Source organism: Theobroma cacao, chromosome 5, assembly GCF_053813885.1.
Source record: "Theobroma cacao isolate CCN51 chromosome 5, ASM5381388v1, whole genome shotgun sequence".
In the NCBI taxonomy this organism is placed as follows: Eukaryota; Viridiplantae; Streptophyta; class Magnoliopsida; order Malvales; family Malvaceae; genus Theobroma; species Theobroma cacao.
In genome coordinates this window covers 4,806,142-4,825,347 of record NC_142643.1, presented here as the reverse complement: position 1 = coordinate 4,825,347, position 19,206 = coordinate 4,806,142, and the positions used below count along the sequence as shown (strand labels likewise).

General features: G+C 33.6%; 1 long non-coding RNA gene across 1 annotated transcript; it reads left to right on the top strand.

Moving 5' to 3' along the window:
* The first annotated feature begins 480 nt into the window (after positions 1-480).
* On the top strand, positions 481-2,295 carry LOC148762372 (uncharacterized). The gene is made up of 3 exons (XR_016026239.1): positions 481-600; positions 1,232-1,311; positions 2,183-2,295. It is a non-coding gene; the product is annotated as an uncharacterized LOC148762372 (long non-coding RNA).
* The last annotated feature ends 16,911 nt before the right edge of the window (positions 2,296-19,206 follow it).

Below are 19,206 nucleotides of genomic sequence, written 5' to 3'. Positions count from 1 at the left end.
GAAAAGATTTTTTGGCCCCATTTAACTTATTGGAGTATGATTTGAGTATTGGAGTATAATTTGAGGGTTTGGTATTGAAAAAGTTTAATTCCGGTGATTTCTAGAGTGTAGGGGTAAAATCGTAATTTTTATCACCCGCGGACAAAATTTGAGATTTTGAGAGAATTTAGATCACATTTTACAAATTGGAGAATGGTATGAGTAAAAGGGATGAAAAATATGTCTATGGGCAATTTTTCAGTTTTTGGAGCAAAAATGTAATTTTTGACTTTTACCGGGGCAAAAGTGTAAATTTTAAAAATTACTCCACCAAGACTTTGGATAAGTCTGAGAATTTTATCTAAGCTATGGATATGTGGGACAAGTGTATGGTGAAAATTTGGAAATAAATGGATGGCTAGAATTTAAGGAATTAATAAAACAAAAAAAAGAATAAAATAATATTATATTATTTTAGCCTTTAAAAATGTCAAAATTCCAGAATTCTCATCTTCTTCAGCTGTCCAAACCAGGAGAGAAAAAGAGGGAAAAGAAATAAGAACCCTAGCTGAAAAAATTTGGGGAAAATCAAGAGAAATCAAGAAATCAAGCATTAAAAAGGTAAATTTCATTGATTTTCCTTGTGATTTTCACTACCCATGCATTTGTTTCTCATTTCCATGCAAAATTAGAAAGTGGGTATGGACACCCATGCTGGCCAAACCTCCATGGATGAGTTTTGAACTTGAGTTTTGGTTGATTTTAATTGAATTAAGTGATTTTAGTTAGGTTATATTAAAATATAGCAAAAATAAGTTAGAGAAATAATTTTTTCCTATTGAAACCCATTATACCGAATTTTCTAGGGGAATATTGGTTGCTGATCTTGATGTTTATTTGAGGAATTATGATGAATAATGATGAATTATGAGCCTAGAAAAATAATGGGAATTTTCAGAGCAAAAATACGAATTTTTACCCACTAGGGGTATTTTCGTAATTTGCTATCGGGACTGATAAATTGAATCTCATTCACAGTCACTAAGGTAATTTAAGTATAATTGGAGTGTAGAAAGTGAGAAGAATTGATTTGGAGTTAAATTGGAGATAATAGGTCGAATTAGGTCAGCACCGCATTTAAGTTATAGTCGGATAAGTTGTATATCATATCATGCATATATACCTAGCTTGAATTAATTTTATAATGGTCAAGCATTGATGTGGTGAATTATGTATTGTACGTTGTGGATAGATGGTGAGCAAAGTACACTGGTAAAAGTACAGAGATTGTGCTTGGAGACTGGGATTAGGAGTACATCGACTCCTAGAACTGTGAGTGTACTTATTATCGTCTTAATTATTTAAAGTAGTTTTATACAATTGTGTGATTTTATGAAAAATGAGTTTAAATGGTAAATTTCTATATTTTAGGAGAAATTACGATTTTATAAAATGATTTTATAAATTTTCTGAAAAAATCGAATACTGGTTTTGAAAATAGAGTAATTGGAGACTGCCTGCTTGTGTTGTAAATTTATGGTTTTAAATTGAATGGCTTATGACAATATATGAGCATGAATGGCTAAACTGATTTTGGTGTTAGAATTATTTGTACTGAGTATTCAGCCTTGAGAAGCTAAGTTGCGATAAATTGCCATGTCATACTAGAATGAATTTTATTGATTGGTGGAGTATATATTAATTATTCACTGCATAGGGGGTTCCGTGGACTAGCCTATTAGAGGGGCACGGTAAACTCCATTATATTCTTACCTCAAACGGAGAGGCGCGTAGGGTATCTCTTGGGGTAAAGTTTAGGGTTCACTTCACGCCAAACCACCACGTGAAAGGGAACTCAGCCAACGTTAAGGAACGACTGTATTTTTCTTAAACTAAAAATATATTTTAAGCGTATACAAAAATTTTAACAGCCTTGGCGGATTCGGTTGGATGCCCTGCGCAAGGTATCACCGAGTATGAGTTCTGGCACTAGCCAAAGTTTTAAGAAATTCATAAGCCAAGTTGATTACTCGATTTATATGGATTGATTTTATTTAGTTGAAATGAGTTGAAAGGTAATGAAATTACAATATGATGACTTATTTCAATTGTCTCCATTTACTCGACTTTAGATAGTTTAGATGGTGTCTGTTTACTCACTGGGATTTTATAATCTCATCAACCTCAATTTCCCACATTTCAGGTTCGGGATAGCCGGTAGATAGTCGATTGCATCAAGGACTTCAGTTAGCTTTGCATTGTCAAAATTATAGGTTCACAGACTCGCATCTTATTGGTTAGTTGGGGGCCCACGTGTCGTTGTAAAAGTAATTTTGTACTTTAGTTATCTGATTGAAAATATGTATGAACATATTTAGCTTTTACACCATGTTTTTGGCGAGTTTCGGTTTTATCGAACAAAAATGATGAAAATGCCTCTGTGAGCCAAAAAATAATATTTTATTATTTTGATTTGGAAATGACTTATGATTTCTTGAAATGCAAGATTTAATAACTGTCACTCACTGGGGAGATGCGAAAACTGATGCTAAGCCTTGCGAGGTTTCGATCGGCATTTGGGGTAATGAGTGCCTATCGAGACGTCGCGGCGGTTGTCACGGGCCTGATGGGAGTTCCGGGTCGTGACATATGGCCTATATATATATATCCTTATCCTATACGCAAATCAATTAATATGATCATATGCTATCCTAATTTTAGTATACACTAAACTCTTTTTTCCAAGTTTGTTTAGGTTCCTAAATCAATTTAATTTATGTTTAGATTAATTGGTATAAACAATTAAAAGCATTAATGTCACAACCCGGTACTCCTCTCGAGCCCGTGACAATCGCCGCGGTGTCCCGGTAGACACTTATTGCCCGAAATGACAACCCGAAACCCCGCAAGACTTTACTATCAGTTTCTCTATTCCCTTGTGAGCAACCATTGTCAAATATCGTGTTCTAAAAGATTTTAAGCTGTTTCCAACTTTAAACAAATAAAATATTAATTTTTCGTCTCACAGGGGTATTTTGGTCATTTTTCTCAAAAATTTTGAAACTGGCTAAAACGTAATATACAAGTACAAAACACATAATTCATATTCAAAATGAGTTTAAAAGTCTAAAATCTTCATTTAAAACGAAATTATGGTTATTTGAATATAATAAGAAAATAAAAGAAATATTAAGTAAAATATCCTATTTTCTTATAAAACAATATTTATAGAGTTATACGTGAATAATTTTTATAGCGTAAAAGCTAAATAAATTTATACATACTTAAATACAGTAAGCCAAAATATTTAATTTAATTTACAATAACAAGAGTGCCCCCGAATAAACAAAAGTAAAGAGGACTGTGAACCTACGATTTGGAAAATGCAGATCCCACTGTAGTCCTCGATGAGATCAGCTATCTACAGTCTATACTGAACCTGAAATGGGTGGAAATGAGGGTGGTGAGATTATAAAATCTCAATGAGTAAACAGACATCATCATAAACATCTAGAGTTGAGTACATGGAGACAATAAAGTAAATCATCATAAACTGGGTTATACAATTAGAACACATCTCGTTCAAAATACGTAAAAAGGCTTATGAATCTCACAAAAATCTAGGCTTGTGCCATAAATCCATTTTCGAGGACACCTTGGCCGAGGCATCCTACCGAGACCGCCAAGGCTATTAAAATTCACATTTCACATTAATCATGTTTTTGTTTTGAAAACATAGCCGTTCTTTGGCGTTGGCTGAGTTTCCCCTCACATGGTGGTTTAGTATGAAGTGAACCCTAAACTTTACCTCAGGAGATACCCTACGCGCCTCTCCGTTCGAGGTAAGAATATAATGGGGTTTACCGTGCCCCTCTAAAAGACTGGTCCACAGAAACCCCCTACTGCAGTGATTAATTAATATATAATCCACCATATAATAAAACTCAATAACATGATATGAAAATTTTGTAATTCGCAGTTTTTCAAGGTAACCAAACAATTCGCATTTCAATACAATTGCCACAATTAACAGTCTCCGTGTACTCTATTTTTCAAAATCACTATTAATTTCAAAACAATTTATAAATTAATTTCATTGAAATACAATTATTCATAAAACATGAAAATTTACCTTTTTAAATTTCTTTTTTCATAGAATTCATGAAAGCATCTAAAAACCACCCTAGATAATTAAAATGATAGTAAGTTTACTCACAATGTCTAGAATGCAGACTTTCGAAGCACTCTGTCTACTGGTCCTCGGATGCAATTTCCTTGCCTTTATCGAAGCACTCACCACCTTGACACAGTACAAAATTGAGAATTTCACCAAGTTGATACTAAATCAAAATTAAACTAATTTCGACTACCAATGCATGATATGGAATGCAAAAATGCACTGGTAACTATCTAAACTCAATATTGGCCTAATTCGTCTTATCACCCGATTAAATTCCTAACGCGTCCGTTTAAACTCCAATTTAATTCTTTTCAGTTTCTATACCTCAATTGCACCCAAATTAACTTAATGTCCCTAAGTGTGGTGCAAATTATCAGTCCCAACAGCAAATTACGAAAATACCCCTAGTGGGTAAAAATTCATATTTTTGCTCCGAAAATTCTCATTATTTTTCTAGGCTCATAATTCATTATTCCTTAACCAATTCTCCTAGAATGAAATCAAACTCATCCTCACTCACTACATGGTAAATTCAGCCATTAATGGTTGGGGGAGAAAATAAATTCTTTTCTTGTTGTTTTGTTTCTAAATATGCTAAACTAACTAAAAACACTAACATAAATTAAAATCAAATAAATCCAACAACTTTCTCTCTCCTAACCCATTTTTTCAGAATTGAATTCATCATGAAAACATGTAATTTAATCATGAAAAATAAAGAGAAATGCTTGGGAATAAGAAAACTCAAGCTTAATAGAAAAAATCTCACATTTTTCACTTAATTTCCTTGAAAATTCACACTTTTTCTTTGATTTTCTCTCTCTAGGGTTTTGTTTTTTTTGTTTTCTCTCTCTTCTTGCTGGTTTGGCCGGCCATGGGGTGGAAGATGAGCTGATTTTTGTGCCTTTTAAAAAGGAAAATAATAAATTAATAAAGGCATGACACGTGGCATCATGTCATTGGTCCATTTTTAAAATTTTAAAAATTTAAACATTTTATCTCCACCACATGATTAGTCAAGGGTCAAAGATGAAGATAAAGGAAGACCATGTGCTGGAAAAATATCCTGGTGGTGGAAAATTACAATTTTGCCACTGAGGTGGCAAAATTACCATTTTATCCTTTCACTCCAAATTATACCGAAATTAAAATTTTTCACTTCTAAACCTCAAATCATACTCCAATAAGTTAAATTATACTCCAATAAGTCAAATGGGGTCAAAAAAATCTTTGTTAAAATTTCCATTTTGTCCCTAGGTGGCAAATGACCATTTTGCCCCTAGTTAGTGAAAATTCCGATTTGACTCTAAATTGATCCTCAAACTCCAAATTACCATTTTAAGTCATCCATGAATTGTGAAACTCTTAATCTCACCTTAAAATCCCTATTTGATCTAGTTCGATGATTAAATAAACTTTGTTGTACCTCTAGGTATAATACCGACTTTTGTAAATTTTTCGAGACTCTCCTAGCATGCAATCATGCTATCATCACATGTATATTATGAATAGTATTTTATAAGGTCGGGCTTTACAATTAAGAATAAATTGGAATAAACAATTCAAATCCTGTTAATGATAAGCAAGAAAGAGATTAAAAGTTTAGGTTCCATGTGAGTTCAATTACAATCCTAGAAAAATAAATTTAGCTCATAATATATAACAAAAACAATATCCAAAGAAAATTAGCCATGAATCCAAGTTAAAGAAAATAAGAAAAACACAAAAGTAAAAAGAAAAAACTAATAGTTAGAGCTTTGTGATCTTGATTCTCCCTCCAATTCTCTTGTTTTCTTACTTTGTTCTTGGCTCCAAATCTTTAGAATAATTGCTTGTTGCCTCCCCCTTAAAACCTTTGAAAAAGGTCTCTTAAATAAGCTCTAAGTAACCTAATTTCCAACATCCCATCAATTTTTTTTTTTTAGAAAATTGCCCAGCACTGTAGCGCTGAGCTCTTTGGAATATCATAGGGTGAGCTTTCTTTCACCAGAGCTGTAGCCTTGTTCTCACAATGCTACAATAGTCTATCAAATTTGAACTTGATTTTTACCATGATATGCTCTAAACTAGGAAAAGTGGTAAACATAAAAGTTGTAGCTCTATCTCTTAGTTTTCCAATGGCTTAAGAATCACATCAATTGGACTTCTAGATTGAAAGATATGCTCTAAATACCGCATCATGTTTAGTCCATGAATACTGCTATAGTGCTCCGACTTAGACAAATATTTTGACCATGATCCAATCAGAACTATGTGAATTGGTAAATATAAACTTTGTAGCTCTTCTTCTTAGAATTATAATGGTCTAAGAATTACCTCATTTGGAGTTTTTTAGAGAGAGATATGGTCAAAATACCAAAATATATTTGAATGAAGCCATCACCATGCTTGCACTAATTTTCATCAAATGAGCCTTTTTTCATCAAATTTCCTATAAAGGCAATAAGAGAAATTAGTTATAACTACTCTTAAAGTAATTTAAAACAAAATAATATAAAATTTAACTAAAATAATTTAAATTAACTACTCAATATGTAATCAAACTTAAACTAAAAATACATCTAAAATGCTACGATCCGAATCTAAAATCTCAAAGATTTATTTACTTAAGCCTCCAAAATGTATCAAAATAACTCTATATAATAGAGTTATTAGTATATGTATGTGTTGTTATTTTATACTATGTTGCATTATACGTTGTGCATAACATACATGCATTCACAATATACATAAGTCATCCAATGCTAGGTCTTCCAATCATTCCTCATGATTTTCAAAAATGCACTTTCACAAGTTCAAGAATATGTCTTTCCCTTTTTTAAAATATAAGCCATGATTTTGTGACAAGTGATTTTTGAAGCTTAAATATTGATGCTTAATCACATAGTTGAGTATTAAATAAGCTTCATTAGTTTTCTAATTTTTCTCAAGAAGCTAAATCTTATTTAGAGTGTTTTGGAAGCCAAAATTGCATTTTCAAGCAACCATAGCCGACTATGCATTTAATAGGATTGACTAATTGGATTTTAAATAGTCAAACCCATGACTTTAAAAGACATAATCGATCTTCACCTCTTTCCAGTCGATCATCATAGGTTTTCTTCAAATACCTTGAATCATTTCAAGTTTTCAAATTCACTTAATCTCTCAAGAATTCATCTCCTCTTTCAAGTTCATTCTCCTTAGGATTTCAAGGTTCAAAGTGCCCATTAAAATCCCTTAAGTTCCATTTATTATAAATAGAGGATTTTAGTTGAATTTCAAATCACTCAAACCTAGAAACCCATTTTCTACTGTCATAATCAATTCTCCAAGCTTTCTGCTCGACCCAAACTTTTTAGGATCGATTCTCCACACTTTCTAGTCAATTATCCCTCATCCATGGCTCCACCTCAAAAGCGCTACAAGTTTTTTACTCAAAGAGGTCAATTGGGCTCCTCAAGCATCGCTAGATTCCAAGCTTTGAATTATTTTGACAACGTTGCTTAAAAACACTACAAGAATCTATTTATCTCAAGGATAGTCTATCATGGTCAGGTAATAAATGTTAAATTTCTTGAAGAAGTTGGTTTCCCTTTTATTGAAAATTTTAGAACCTTGAGATGGTAAGATTATCTGGGTTTAAATATCCTTATGTATGAAAAGCTAGTTAGAGTATTTTATAGCAATTCTAGGTGAAATATAGGGATGAGAACAACCAAGAAAAAACATATGATGGTGCTTTTACCTCATATATTATGGATAGGTTGATCAAGATTACATGATGTAATTAGAAAATTGTTTAGATTGAACTGTGCACCTGATGCCATGACACACATTAGTGATGATGTGACAGTGCAAGAATTAGAGAGGGAACTTTATGCAAACAATACTAGTGCTCTGGACTCTGTTACTAGACTATCCATGATGGATAGAATTTTGCACTTGATCATTAGTTGGACTTCAAGGCCAATACCAAGTAAGCATTCAACCGTCTTCAGGAAAAACTTATGGTTCCTACACCATATTAAGCTGCAAACTTCAATTGATCTGGCAAGCTTCATATATTTTCATATATGAAAAAAGTTGTAATAGGACCTAGGGCTAGTCTAATGCATGGGTAGGTCATTACTCAGCTTCTAACTCATTTTAATATTGATACATCTTTGGATGACGTTATCTCTCAACCCAAAATTAAGAACCTCGACAAAGTAACCATAACTAGGATAAGTTATATTGAGGACACTAAAACTAGGAGATGGGTTCATAAGAGAGCATGATAAGTCGAGGGTGATGGTGGTGATGATGATGGACATGATCATGATGATGAAGATATGCCTTCAACAACTTTAGTCGAGTCATCGTCGAGTGTTATGCCTTATAGCTCTGCTAGTAATATGGGTATAAATGTAATATTTAATGCTATGATGGAAACATTTGATGAAAAAGCTCAACGCATTGACCTTTTCCAAGACACCATTGAGGCAAGATTAACAGTCATTGATCTGTTATAACTTCTCGTTTCGATGATATTGATCAATAAATTTGACGCATCCTTGAGCATCAAGAATCCTTAAAAGCCCACATTGCTCAACTCCTTTCCAAATGAGGACACTAGCTAGGATGACTAGCACCTTTTACATTCATGCATATCATGTTCATCTTTAGCTCACTTCATTATGCATGTGTACTTTGGATGGTTTACATTTTCTTTAGTTATTTAAGTCTTTAAGTTCATGAACTTAATAGATGTAATATCCACAATTTTTGCTTATAAATATATATATATATATATATATATATATATATGTGTGTGTGTGTGTGTGTGTGTGTGTGTGTGTGTGTGTGTGTGTGTGTGTGTGGCATTCTTGGTTGAAAATATGTGTGTGTGTCTGTATTGCTTCTTGATTTGTTGAATGGATATATATCTTAATGCCTTAATTGAAAATATATTAAATGGAAATATATCTTGACTTGATAATGCTTTGGATTGATGGTTAAACATTCTTTGATCTTAATGCTCATATATTTGATGATTTTCACTAACCATTATCTCTTAAGTCTTAGTGTTTAAAGCTCACACTTCTATTCTTTTTTTATATAACAAAAAAGGGGGAGAAGATTTATAAGCACATTGAAATATTTTTGTACTCTTGATAAAGCTAAATTTTTTTGAAAACTTTTTGAAACTTTATGCATATGTTAAGGGAAAGAATTTTTAAAGGTCTTATTCATTTTCAAATCTTTCTCACTTGAGCTTTAAAGTTTTCAAACAAAGGCTCAGAAACTAATAGAGTTAGGGGGAGCTTTCAAGAGATTTCAAATGCAAATATGCTCATGATTTTGTCATATCAAAAAGGGAGAGATTGTTAGCATTGAAATTTCTTATGTTTTGATTTAACAAAATTGCATGATATCTTAGTTTTATTAACAAGCATTTGAAATAGTCAAAATTATGTTTTCATCCTCCTATAGTCATGCAAATGTTTGAAAAGCCTTTTATATTTAGAAAAACATGAGTATTCAACTTGAGAAAACATAGGATAAACATGCCATAACTTGATATTTGATCACAAGGAAGATATAGCTGAAGTTGAGTGCCAAAATGATAGAATCTTGAAGAAACAAGGCTACACTCTATTTTAGAGTAAGGCCAATCTATCCAAAGACAGAATGGATAAGAAATCATGAAGAATCAAGTTCCAATCAATCTTGGAAGAGCTATAGTCGATCCTTTGGTAGAATGGACAAGAAAACATGAGAAAACATAATCACGGTTGATCCTATAAAAGTACCAGTCGATCCTAAGGCAAATTAAATGAGAAATTTCACATTTTAAGAAGCCTCAGTTGATCCTTAAAGGTCCCTAGTCGATCCTCAGGCAGGAAGCATGAGAAATCTCACATTTGAAGATGCTCTAGTTGATCCTCAAGGCCAGAATTTCAAAGTTACACACTCTCTGAAAGTGGAACGAGTAGACAGAGTTTATACTCGACTATGAAAGCCCTAATTTGAAATTTTTGAACATAGTTGATCTTAAGAGCCTTATAGTTGATCTTCAAGCTCAGCAACGACCAAATTTAATTTCAACTTGTGTCTAACGCCTCTAAATCTCCTTGAAAGTATAAAAGGACATCTTTGACTCATTTTGAAGTAAAAGAAGACATAGAAACACTTGGAAAATCCTAGAGAGAGAATTCAAAGTCTTTATTTCTCTCTAAACATCATTTTAATTTTCCCTCAAGCAATCAAAGCCATTCAAGCCCATTCACTCGTAAATCATTGAGTTGATATTTGTGAGATTATTTCTTCTCTTTATACACCAAAGCTTAAACTTTTAGCACCCAACCTTTGTGAGGTGAATCTTTGCTATTACTCATTTGCACACACATTTGTAAAAGTGTTAACTTAACCTTGAAAAGTTAGTGTGAGTTATCACTTGATCTCGTTAAAAAGTCGGTGTTAGGGTTATCGCTTGATCCCTTTAAAAAGCAATTGTAAGGGTTATCGCTTGATCCCGTTAAAAAGCAAGATTCTTTAATGGATTTGAAACTCCTTGGTGAGCCAAGGGAGAGGACGTATGCATTTGAAAAAGTCGAACTTCTATAAAAATATGGATGTCTTGATTTATTTTTATACTTTTTGATTTATTGTTGATATTTGTTTTAAAGAAAAATCACTTACTTAGCTTTTGACGCAAGAAGAAAATTTATTTTTCAAAAAAGGGATATTTTTCATTAAACTTGCAATGAAATTTTTTAAAATACTAATTCACTCACCTCTGAATATTTATTGCATTGAACTTACTACACTAAAAGGCATATAAGTATACTAACAGTAAAATATATCTTTCAAACTAGAAAATTACTATCAATAATCACCACACTTGTAACGACCAAAACTAACAACTTGATTTTAGTACAACAGACTCCATATACAATCATAATCACATGTAAGTAAAAAGACTTTATCAGCAGACATAGGACTTTCCTACACAAGCATATTTCCTCAGAGCACCTACACAACCTTACATTCATTATCCATCCACATATACCAACATTCAAATGTCCATGAAATAGATCCAACAACCATAGAATTAAATCTTGTATAAAAATAAGTTAATGGAGGAAATCCCATGACTTACGAAAAATTTCATATTTTTTATATTTCCTTGTTTTATACCATTAACACACAAAGTCAAATTGTCATATTTTAGGAAGGATCCTAATCTTTGGATTTAGCATTAATACCTTTTATTTTTCTTTATATTATATGTGTAACATTTTTCTATTCAATAAGATACACTAAAGAATTCTCTAATCTTTTATGGTATCAAAGCCAGGTTCAGTAACCTAACTTTTCACAAATAATCAAATTTGCAAGTATGTCAAGAGATGATGTAAATCAGGTTAATGTGAATTTGGTAACAATTATGACTACATCGTAAAATATCGTAATCGATCTTAAATCCCCATACTATTTGTATGTTTTTTATCATCCGAGGTTATTAATCGTCACAAATCCTTTCAAGAAAAAAGGCAACAATTATTTCACATGGCACAAGAGCATGATGAATGCACTAGCTACAAAGATAAAGCAGGATTTATAACTGACAAAATTAAAAACTTGGATGTCAATTCTTAATATTTTCAATCATGGGTTTAATGCAATGCTATTGTGTTGTCTTGGCTTACAAACGCACTTGACAGAGAGTTACAGAATGGAGCAACACATGTAGAGATGGCCAGAGAAGTGTGAGTGGATTTGAAGTAGTGGTTTATTTAGGGAATCGCGCTTAGGGTTTACAAATCAAAATTATCAATCATTCTTCTACAGTAGGGGAAAGTTCCCATATCAACCTTTTATGAGAAATTGAAAGTACTTTGGAATGAATTGCAGGCATTGAATCCTGTACCAATATGCTCATATGGATGTACATGTGGGGCTATGAAAAGGTTCAGGTGATGTAGGAAAAAAAGTTTTTGACTTATTTATGGGCCTTGATGAATCATTTAACACCGTTCAGTCCCAAGTGTTGAGCATAAATCCATTGCTAACCTTGGGTCAGGCCTATGCCATCATAGCCCAAAAAGAAAAATAAAAGAATGTGGCAACATCATACATGCCCCCAATAAAGTCAACAACGCTACTTGCACGTGGGGATGCTGTATTTAGTAAGCGCAACAATGGCAGCACAACAGATGGCAAACAGATGCTAGATTGGAGCAGATGCAATCACTGGGGGAAGGAAAATCACCATCGTGAGAGCTGTTACAAACTCATCGGCTATTCGGAGCGTTAGCAAAAAAAGTACATAACTTCGGTAATTGTGCTCATAGCAAAATGGCATTACATGGTTGAGGAAGCATGATTTCGAATTTGCAGACACCAACCTTTAGCTCTAGTCTCACGAGAGTAAAATCTAGGTTCGCGAAGGTCATTGATGGTGGGCTACATCATCACCTATACCAAGACTCATGGCCAAGCAGCACCAGTTGCTATTGGTCCTCATTAGTGGTGAAAATTCAACTTCTCCCTCTGTGAATTTGGTGAATAACATGTCTAGTAAAAAGGTTCAACCTTGGGTCATTGATACAAGAGCAATAAATCATACAAATTGTGACATTAATCAATTATGTGATCGTATTATGTGTCTTAATATCCAGCGGTACAAATTTTTAATGGCGATTCAGTCTGGGTTCATGCATTAAGGATTATTAATCTATAAAAAAAGCTTATTCTAGAAAGTGTTCTTTGAGTTTTTGATTCTTGTTCTAACTTGATGTCAGTAAGCAAATTGACAAAGAACTTAAATTGTGCACTAATTTTTTGGTCAAATGTTTGTGTAATACAGGACTTACCATTGATGACACCGATTGGAATGGGTAAAATGTGAGACGACTTATACTAATCTACAAAAAAAGCTTATTCTAGAAAGTGTTCTTTGAGTTCTTGATTTTTGTTCTAACTTGATGTTAGTAAGCAAATTGACAAAAGACTTGGATTTTGCACTAATTTTTTGGTCGAATGTTTGTGCAATACAGGACTTACCATTGATGACACCGATTAGAGTGGGTAAAATGCGAGACGACTTACACTATTTGGAGACCAGAGAAAAAGGCAAGGCAATGGTAGGTTAGTGTTCGAAGAAGTCCGTGCTATGGCATTAGCGGTTGGGGCATCTACCTATGAATCGTCTTTCTCTTGTTCCAAAGTTATCTTTTATTGCTAATAATTGGAAAGGACATTTTTATGATGCTTGTTGCAAAGTGAAACAAACTAGACTACCTTTTTCTTCTCATATCAATAAAGCATTGCAAGTTTTTTAGTTAATACACTGTGATATCTGGGGACCATATCAAACTACGTCTACGACACATGCTCACTATTTTTTTACTACCATTGATGACTAAAATAGAGCAACTTGGGTTTTCTTAGTGAAGTTTAAATCAGAGACATGTGATTATTTACTTTATTTTTCAAATGGGTGCAGACACAATTTAGTTCCATAGTCAAGACTATTCACATAGATAAGGGGCTTGAGTTCAAACAGCGTGATCTTCTGGACCATTACAAGGAACATGATATGGAATAGCAGTCCAGTTGCACTAATACACCTCAACAAAATAGGGTTATTAAGTAAAAACATTGACATTTATTGAAGGTTGCTCATGCAGTACGGTTTCAAGCCAACTTTCCTATCAAGTTTTAGGGAGAATGGGTCCTTATGGCAACTTATTTGATTAACCGAATGACACTCATTATCTTAGGTAACAAAACACCCTATAAGATGTTGTTTGGAAAATTTCCAAATTATGATCATTTGTGTGATTTTGGTTGCTTTTGCTACGGTCACATTAATGATAAACCTCTTAACAAGTTTGCACCACAATCTCAATTGGGCATAGGTTACAAGATTTTTGATCTTGCACGCAAAAGTATTTGTGTCTCAAGATGTGCAATTTTTTGTGGAAACTTTTCCATTTGCTATTGACATAACAACAACCTCCACAGTTCCATTTTGAATTTTTTGAACCAAAACAAACCATATGGATCAGATGACATGTCATTCAGTCTTCTTGAGTAGCCACTTCATGACTCAACAAATTTAGCCCATCCAATTCAGCTTAAGCTGTGTGGGCTCAAACTAACACGAGCCCACTTGTTGTGCTTAGGCCCATTAACGACACACGAGTTGCTCATGTTCCTCTTGAGACGTTTGGGCTTTCACTTGATTCATGACCCATTCCATGTGACCCTCTACCCTTAGCAGTTGGCTTGCCCACACCCATGCAGTCCAATTCTGTAGGGCCACCCACTTTACTAGATGTTGAATCTTTTATTGATCGCCCTCAACGACACTGCACCATCTCTCATAAGCTCCATGGTTTTGATGTACAATTACCTTTTTCTCTTGCTCTTCCAAGCTCGTCATCACACTCACCTAATCCATCGGTTCATTCGACGATACATCTTCTCTCCAATTCTATTTCTTATTCTAAATTTTCATCTGCTCATCACACTTTCTTAACATCCATCTCTTTTGTGGATGAGCCTCAATTCTTTACCCAAGCAGTGAAACATCAATATTAGAGAGACGCTATGGCCAACGAAATTATCACTCTTGAGGCCAATCAAACTTGGATACTTACTCCATTGCCTCCTAGCAAGTGTGCTATTGATTCCAAGTGGGTTTACAAGGTGAAGCACAATCCAGATGGGAGCATTGAGAGATTCAAAGCTCGTTTAGTTGTTAAGGGATTTACATAAATTGAGGGGGTTGACTTTCATGAGACTTTTACGACAGTCATAAAACTTGTTATAGTTTGATGCTTGTTGTTGTGACCTTAGTTCGCAATTGGGAACTTCATTAGTTGGATGTCCACAACGCGTTCCTCCGTGGTGACCTTGATAAGAAGGTCTACATGAAAATCCCACAGGGTTTTGAAATATAAGGGGAGACGTATGTTTGTTGATTACAAAAGTCACTTTATGGATTACGATAGGCCTTCAGAAATTGATACCACAAATTCACAGTAGCTTTACTTGCCATTGGTTTTCATCAATCGCAAGCTGATCATTCTTTTTTTATATTTAGTGATGCCACATCTTTTCTTGCCATTTTAATTTATGTCGATGATGTTATTATTACTGGTAACGATGCTGTGTGAATTTGTAGGTTCAAGCATTATTTGGACCAGAAATTCCACATTAAAGATCTTGGGTAGCTTAAATATTTTCTTAGCATTGAGGTGGCACATCCTCCTCTGGCATTGTTATCTGTCAAAGAAAATACACATTGGATGTTCTCAAGGAGAGTGGGCTTTTAGGAGAAAAGCTTGATAACTTTGTCATATAGAGTTATTTTTAACACATTTTGAGGGCTTTAGTAAGTGGGCCTTTGAGTTTTAGGTTCGGATTTTAGTAATTTAGGTGTTTTTCTAATGTAGGTTAGATTATATGTTAAATAGTTAAATTAAGTTGTTTTAGTTTAATTTTACTTTATTTTGTTTTTAATTTAGTTTAAGAAAAGTTAATGTCAATTTCTCTCATGGTTTTTGTGCAGGATATGTGATGAGCAAGGTGAAATTTAGTTAAGATAGCATAAGTATGGTGAAGGTGTTACTCGTACATGCTATAGTAATTTAAAGACAACATGAGTTACAGAAATCCAATTGATATGATTTTTGATTCATTGGAAAGCTAAGATAATGGGCTACAACTTTCATGTTTACTACTTTGCCCAGTTCAGGCCAGATTAGGGTGAAAATTACGTCTGATAATGATAGACAGATACAAACTACACACAAGGCAACATGGTGATTGAGACCACGATGCTAAAAGAATCGCTGTCGTAGTGCTAGAAGCTTATGCCCCCGGCACAAGGCTGGATGGGTACATCATACTAAAGGCCGAGAGCATGGCATCGCAGCACCAAAAAAGGAGTGCCATAGCTTTACCATAGCTTGTCATGGCATCGCGGTGCTAAAAAGCCATGGTCGTACGCCACCCTGATTTCCAAAATTAAACTTTTGACGAAAAATTGGAAAGTAAGGCACCTTGCACATATTTAAGAGACTTTGTGAGAGCATTTAGAGGAGGAGACGACAATAGCTTTTTGTGAAAATTGGAGCTACGAATCAATCAAGAATTCAAGAGCAATTGAGAGATTTGTAATCAATTAGGCTTCAATATTAGTTTATTTCTTTCCTTTTGTGTTATTTTTATTTTCTTGTTTTGAATTCATCGCTAAATTTCTTTGGATAGTTTTTTATTTAGATATTATGAACTAATTTGCTTATCTAAGATAATGGTGGATTTCAACATGTAGTCTGAATACTAGTTTTTCTATTATTTAAGAGGGGAGATCTGGAAGGAGTAGCTTTAAAAACTTGTTGTGTAAATATCTGGTGCTTGTGTGATAGAGATATGCTCTAAATTAAATGCAAAATACAAGCAAAGACTATGTACAAGTGCACACGATCGCAACAAGTAATATAGTGATAAGTTGATGTTGTCGATCCCTCGAGGAATTGATCTAATTGTTGTTGCTAATTACTAAAATTAAAACAACCTAATTTTATCCAAGTACTAAATTTTGAGCAATAATTAAAAAGTAATCAATTAACTGACTCTAATCTAAGAGGTGCAAATAACAAATTGAGGTGGAAGTGATGGTCTAATAGTCTAGGATTATGGTATCCTTTAATATTTCACTTGAAATTGTGTTTGCTTAATTACTTAATCTTAATGAAAGTTGATGTTAATCTAGAATCTTAAAGTATGTATAATTCTCCGTTGAGATAATACACACTTGCTTAACCTAATTGAATCACTATATGTCTACAGGAAACAACTAAATTAAGTTCTTTAAGCCAAGGTTCTAAAAATTGACTATGTGTGGCAATTAAATGTATGTCTACTCTAATTGCACATCAAAACACTGAAATTCCTTTCTAAGTGTATTGAACACACATTACCCAAATCAAGGTCTAATTTAGATTAACTCTCTCAAGTGTCATCTAAATACCTAAACACATTTAAATGGTGATCAAGCAAATAAATGGGCAATCAAATCAAATTTGAGTAAACAACAATATTTCCATAGAAAATAAGCAATAAACCAACACAATATCCAAGCTACATATTAAAATCCACCATAATCCTATATCAAAAATTCTAGTTCAACATATTTAATACAAAACCCAATGTGTTCAGAAAAATATTCATTTCTACAGTAATGAATAGAGAGAGAGATATGAAACTAGTGTGAGAAAGTTAGGCTGATATGGATGATACAACTCCCAAGAAAATCCTTAACTGTTTTTCTCCCTTTTCCTCTTTTGTGTAGACCAAATCCCTCACTTTTTTTTTTTATTTTTTTGAAAAGTTGCTCCTTCAAGATCCTCTCTCATTTTGCCCTAAAAAGGCCTTTTTTTATAGCACTTTGCATGGCCCTCTGATTTGAAAGATCGGAAGGTCCAGACTTCTTCATTTAAGTTAACGTTGTAGTGCTAAGTCTCTGGTGATGCAGTGTTGACTTCACTGCAAAAGGTAGTGTTGCTTCACTGGATAACACTGTAGTGCTGAGAGTGTGGCGCTGCAGCACCAAGCATACTACCTAGTGGGTTTGTGCTGCTGAGGACCACTCTACAGCGTTACAAACTTGGGGCTACAGCGTTGATGCTACTTGTAGACACCTCAAAAAATAAAAATATAATAAAATAAAATATAAAATAAAATAATTAAATAAAAAAAAGATAGAAGGAATGGTTGGGCGTACGCCCAGCCATCCCTTCCCCAACCACCTTGAATGATGAGGTTCTGGCTACCAACTCCTTGGTGTCAGAACCCCATTGCCAGGTTGTCCAAATTTTTGGACAACCCAACTGTTAAAAATCAAACCTGCAAAACCAAAAAAAGAGGACAACCAAGAAAACAAGATAAAAAATCCAAAAAATCCTAAACTACCAGCAGACTACCCTCGCCATAATAACAAAAAAAAAAACAAACACAAAACAAAAACAAAAAAGGAGAAGTTAGATCTGGAAAAATGAGTGAGAGGGGGGTTTAAGGGTAAAGAAAAAAGTTTTTTTTCGAGTAGGGGAGAATCGGAAGGGAGACCTACAACAAGGGAGGCCTACCGACAGAAAGTTGAAGAAGGAAGAAGGAGAGAAAAGAAGATAGGAGATCTACCGGGCGAGAGAGAAATACAGAAGAGAAAGCCGAAGGAGAGGGAAAGAGAGGGATCGGCTGGCCAAAGGGGAAGTTGAAGAGAGAAAGAAATGAAAAAGAAGAAAAAGAAGAAAAGAAAAAGTTAGGGAGAGGATAGAGAGAGTGACGGCTAGAGAGAGAAAAAGAGAGCCAAAAATGAAAGATGAAGGAGAAAATAAGGTTTAAATACCTAGGGCTTGAGGGCCAAAACGACGTCGTTTTGTGTTGTCTTTGGGTGTTTGAATTAGCACTAAACGGTGCGTGCAGGAGAAGGAGCTGGTGGTTTGTGGGAATTTGCTGGTTACGGATTAAAGCTTACCAGGCCCATCTATTAGGCCACCTAAAGGCTTTGCTACACCTTGGAAAAAAAAAAAAAGAGCCCACACAAGGTAAGACATTTTTTCTCTTTTTGGGTTATTTATTTTTTATTTGGTTTTGATTAAGTATATTGTGAAGTGGCTAGTTTAGTATATTAGAAAATATTTTAGCTAAAATATGTGGATAGTTCAAATAAGATGAAATAAAATGTTTAGAAGAATTATTTAGTGTTAGGGAAGGAATATTAAATAAAAAGATTTAACATTTGAATTAAAAAAATAAAAATAAAAATAAAAAGAAATGGAAATGGTTATAATAATAAGATCTTTATACACATGTGTCCATTTAGTGTTAGAAGATCAAACAAAAAAAATCAATCAAAAAATAATAAAAATGATAAGTGAATGAGAAGAATAAGATAAAAAAAAAAGAAAGAAAGAAAGAAAGAAATATTTATATTATAAATATATTTAGATACTGGTAAATATAATATAATATATATATATATATGATGCAAATATAAAATAATAAAAAAA